The sequence below is a fragment of the Chrysochloris asiatica genome, unplaced genomic scaffold, assembly GCF_000296735.1.
Source record: "Chrysochloris asiatica unplaced genomic scaffold, ChrAsi1.0 scaffold00045, whole genome shotgun sequence".
Classification (NCBI taxonomy): domain Eukaryota; kingdom Metazoa; phylum Chordata; class Mammalia; order Afrosoricida; family Chrysochloridae; genus Chrysochloris; species Chrysochloris asiatica.
In genome coordinates, this window is record NW_006408563.1 from 2,552,981 (window position 1) to 2,558,766 (window position 5,786).

Sequence of the window (5,786 nt, forward strand, 5' to 3'; positions counted from 1 at the left end):
TGGACAGTGAATAAGGAAGATCGTAGAAGAATTGATGCCTTTGAGTTGTGGTGTTGGAGGAGAATACTGAAAGTGCCATGGACTACCAAAAGAACCAATAGATCTGTTTTGGAGGAAGTGCAGCCAGAGCGCTCCTTGGAGGCCAGGATGACTAAGCTACGTCTCTCCTACTTTGGACATATTGTCCAGAGAAAGCAATCGTTGGAGAAGGATGTCATGCTGGGTAAGGTGGAGGGTTAAAGAAAAAGAGGAAGACCCCCAACGAGATGGATCAGCCAGGTGGCATCATTGATGGACTCAAGTGTGGCGGCAGTAGTGAGGTTGGCCCAGGATAGGACATTGTTTCGTTCTGCTGTGAGTCGGTTCTGACTCGATGGCACCTGACAACAACAACAACAACATTTTCAGTCTTATAGGTTTATATTCTACTTTGGATATTTCTATCAGTTTATTCTTCTAGTCAGTCTTCAAACCACTTCTTAATCCTTACTTTGAAGCTCAGGGTTCCAAGAATATCATACATATATGTATATTTGTAAGGAGCTCTGGTTACGAATCAGGCTGCTAACCTGTTTGAAACTACCAGCCATTCGGTGGGAGAAAGATGAGGCTTTCTACTCTCATAAAGATTTAAAGCCTCAGAAACCCTCAGGTTCACTATGGAATGAGAACGGACTCCATGATACTTAACAACAACAATGAATTTTGTGATTTCACATCTTTGTTGTACAGGGCCTCAGTAGCTCATCTGACTAATTAGTCATGTTGCCTGAATCCCAGTTCTGATCATTTATCTTGCTATTTTGTAAATTTTCTATGTACACAGAAGTTTACTTGTGTTTTATTGACTGTGCAAAAGCATTAGACTATGTAGTTCATAATAAACTATGGATAACATTGTAAAGAATTGGAATTCCAGAATACTTCATTGTGCTCATGAGAAACCTGTATAAAGACTAAGAGACAGCTGTTAGAACAGAACCAGGAAAGATGTGTGTTAGGGTTGTATCCTTTCACCATATTTATTCAATCTGTATGTTAAGCAATAATCTGAGAAGATGGATTACATGAAGAAGAACATGGCATCAGGCTTGGAGAAAGAATCACTAACAACATGCAAAATGCAGATGATACAACCTTACTAGTGGGAATCAAAGAGAATTGAAGTACTTCCTGATGAAGCTGAAAGACTGCAGCATTCAGTATGGATTGTACCTCAATGCAGAAAAATTTTCACAATTAGACTAATAAATAACATCATGATAAATGGAGAACATATTGAAGTTGCCAAAACTTCATTTCACCTGGATCTACAATAAACATTCTTGGAAGCAGCAGTCTAGAAATCAAGTAAGACACTGCATTAGGCAAATCTGCTGCAAAAGATCTCTTTAAAGTATTAAAGAGCAAAGATGTAACTTGGAGGACTAAGGTGTACCTGATCCAGCCATAGCATTTTTAATACCCTCATATGTTTATGAAAGCTGGACAATGAATAGGGAAGAATGCAGAAATTGAAGCATTTGAATTGCAGTGCTGGTGAAGAATATTGAATGTATCATCGACTGCCAGAAGAATGAACAAATATATTTGGGAGAAGTACAGCTGAATTGCTCCTTGGAAGTAACAAAGGCAAGACTTCATCTCTCATACTTTAGACATATTGTCAGGAAGTACCAGACCCTTGAGAGGACGCCCTGTTTAGTAAAGGGACAAAAAGGAAGACTCTCAGTGAGGTGGATTGACACAACAGTAATAATAATGAGCTCAGACCAAACAATTGCGAGGACTGTTAACAATATTGAGCAGTAGTCCCTTCTATTATACAAAGGGTCACTGAGAGTCAGAACTGACCCAACCACAACACGCCCAAAACCATGCTGTGTACAAATGACTGCTTTATTTCTCCTTATCCAATCTTTACCATTTTTCTTTCTTTTTCTTTCCTTAATCCATGGGCTAGGAACTCTGATAAAATGCTTGTTGTTGTTGTTAAGTGCCGTCGAGTCGGTTCCGACCCATAGCGACCCTGTACAGGGTTTCCGAGGGTGTAAATCTTTACGGGAGTACAAAGCCTCATCTTTCTCCCGCGGAGTGGCTGGTAGTTTAGAACTGCTGCTACATATAGTTTTAATAAAGCATCAAGTCTATGTTCATTTAATATACTATTCATATGTTTGGGCTTATATCTTTGTGTTATTGGTGTTATATCCCATCCAGTCGGTTCAGACCCATAGTGACCCTGAATTGGATTTTCAAGGCTGTAAACCTTTACAGGAGCAGAAAGCCTCATCTTTCATGCACAGAACCGCTGGTAGTTTCGAACTTCTGACCTTGAGGTTAGCAGTCCAACTTGTAACCACTACGCTACCAGAGATTAGATAATAAAAAAAATAATCCACAGGAACACAAGAAAGAAGAGAAAAAGGAACATTACATGGGCAAGAATAATAAAAACAAAGACTTAGTAAAAACAGAAAAATTTAATAATAACTTAAATTTTTATATTTCTTGTTGGCGGTCTGTCTCTTTTCTCACTGACCCTCCATTTTACCAGGTATATGTTCTTCTCCAGGAACTGGTCCTTCCTGACAACATAGCTGAAGTACAAGAGAAGAAGTCTTACCATCCTGGCTTTGAAGGAGCATTCGGGTTCTACTCCTTCCGAGACAGATTTGTTGTTAGTTCTTCTGGCAGTCCATGTACTTTCACTGTTCTTGGCCAACACCATAATAGTTACCATATGGCCAGTAATTCCATTCCTAGGTATATAACCAAGAGAACTGAAAACACGGGTCCATGTAAAACCTGTACATGAATGCTCTTAGAAGCATTATTCAGAATAGCCAAAAAGTAGAAAAAAGCAAGCCAAATGTCCATCAAATTTTGAATAGATAAAAGAATGTGGTATATCCACACAACTGCAATAATCTTCAGCCATAAAGAGGAATGAAGTACTGATATATTCTATAAAGTGCGTGAACCTTGAAAACATTATGCCAAGTCAAAGAAGTATTTTTTTAAAAAATCGTTCACAGTGTATGATTCCATTTACATAAAAGTTCAGAAGAGGCAAATCCATAGAGACAGAAATAAATCAGTGGTTGCTAGGAACTAAAGGAAGAGAAAGTGGGGAGTTGCTAATGGAATTGGGGTCTTTTTCTTGAGATGATGAAAATATTCTGGAAGTGATGACAGCACCATTTTGTGAATATACTGAAAATCACCGAGTTATACACTTGTAAAGGGTAAAGTTTATGGCATGTAAATTACACGTCAACAGAAGCTTAATTGAAGAATATCTCTACAGTCTTTCTCCCCATAGCAGAGGGTGGCAGCTTACTCCTCTGCTCAAAAATTTCAAATGGTTTACATCTCACTTGGAATAAAATTCAAAGTCATTACCTTAATCTGCAATGTCTTACATTTCCTTATTAACACCCATCTCCCAACTCCATAATCAGTGGCTCTGCATGGTAAGCATTAGACCACAAACCTCAAGGTCTGCAGTTTGAGACCACCAGCCACTCCACAGGAAAAAGATGAGGCTTTTTGATCCCGAGCATTTAAAGCACCAGAAACCCTACAGATGGTTGCTATGAGTTGGAACTGACTGAACAGCACTTAACAACAACAACAACAACAACAAGAGCCCAACTTCACAGCAGCCACATTGACCTCCTGACTTTTCAGTTAGCATGATATTCACAGGGTCTCTGCAAGGATGGCCCCACACTTCATTTAAATCTCACTATCTCAACTCAAATAGGACCCCTTCCGTACTTTATTATCTTCACAACATTTATTATACTCTGATATACTATATACTAAATGTGTATAATTATTTATTTCTGTCTTACTTCACTAAAATGTAGGCCTTAACAGGAAGGGGACAGGTGAAGGCAGAGGGTCTTAGTTTTGTTACATTTGTATCCCTAGAACCTTAAATAGAGTCCTGGTGTGGCACTGTAGGATAAGCACTGAGCTGCAGCTTTGATTTTTACCACAAGGTCGGCGGTTCAAACTCACCAGGTGCTCCTCAGAAACCCTATACAAGGTCGCTATGAGTCAGACCCAACTTGACAGCACTTTACAGCCACATCAGTACATTAAACAATGCTGACAACTAGTAGATTTTCAATATAATCTGTTAAATTAATGACTAAATGAATTTAACAAATAATAAAAGGTGAAAACGTCCTAACGAAGTCCTGAGCGGCACTACCACAGTAACAGAAACCTCTCACCTGATCCAATATGGTGAACCAAGGTCAAATGGCTACTCTGTCCTTAAATATTCAAACTGAAGAACAGAAAAATGACTAAAATTATAATAATCCCTGATTGCCATGAGGAAAATGTGATAATAACATAAGGCAACAGAAATTCCCTCAGGAGTCCTGCCCACTCTCATTGCTGATACTTAGGTATGACAGAGATAGGCTGTCAGGAGCTAACAAATCAGTCAGTGGGCCTGGAGGGGAGATGACAGGTAAGCATCCTTTTAAAGAGCACTTTGTTGCTAACATTTCAAACCTAGATGATTAAATTTTTATCAATTCTCTAATAACTTATTAGAGTTATTAGAAATTAATTCAATATGGGAGAATAGAATACTCAATTTTAAAAGACAAATTATAGTTGCTAAAGACTGGAATAACAATCCGTTTAAATTCTAAAACATAGACATCACTTTTCTGACAATGGGATAAACCAGGTAAGTCTGAGAATTCACTAACACCTCTGGTACATTCCTGTTAAAAAATAGAGAATGGATTGTATGGTGTGCAGCATTTCTGAGTTTTCCTGTATAAGATTATTAGTCTGCAACTGAAAAAACTAAACCATTAAAATCAATGACTAAAATATATATATATTGTTGTTGTTAAGTGCCGTCAAGTCGGTTCCGACCCATAGCGACCCTGTACAAGGTTTCCAAGGGTGTAAATCTTTATGGGAGTAGAAAGCCTCATCTTTCTCCTGCGGAGCGGCTGGTAGTTTCAAACCACTGACCTTAAGGTTCGCAGCCCGATTCGTAACCACTACGCTACTAGAGCTCCTTAAATATATATATACACACACACAGCATTAAAACACATAACATGAGAATAGCAAGCTTCATTAAGTTAAAATGTCATTATAATGTTTACTTACCCATTACCTTTCATTAGGGGAATCTTTGATTCTGATTTCTCTCACTTATGGGAAATCAATCAATAAAGCCAGCCTCTGAAATAAAGAACATATTTATTTAAATTTGTTTATTTATTTAATTTAAATTTACATAAATTATTTAACATTTGGTCTCCCCTTTCCATTTATTTCTTAGAACTATTACACTGAAGCAATAAGATGGAAGTTTTAAGTTACATTTATAGACATAGCCATTTTCAAGTTATAAGGACCTTAGAGCTTAAAACAAATCTTTGAAAATCACAAAATGACAAACATTTTAGTGCTTTATTAAGAATATGATCAGAACATCCATTGAATGAAAGGCAAAATTAAGTATATGAGGCTATCAATACAATATGCAATACATGCATATTTAAGTTTCTTAATTAAAAACAAAACCTTTAACCTTTATGACGATTAACTCCCACGACATTTTTCACCTGTCATTTCCACAATTGCTAGTGTCTTAAAAATGCCATAGTGACAGTAAGCTGCAATGAATCATAAGCTCCTGTTGGCATTTTAGAAAATGCACATGCTAGAATCCCACCTGAAACTTAGCAGATCCCAGACACATGAATATAACATATTTTAAATGCTCCAAGGTAATT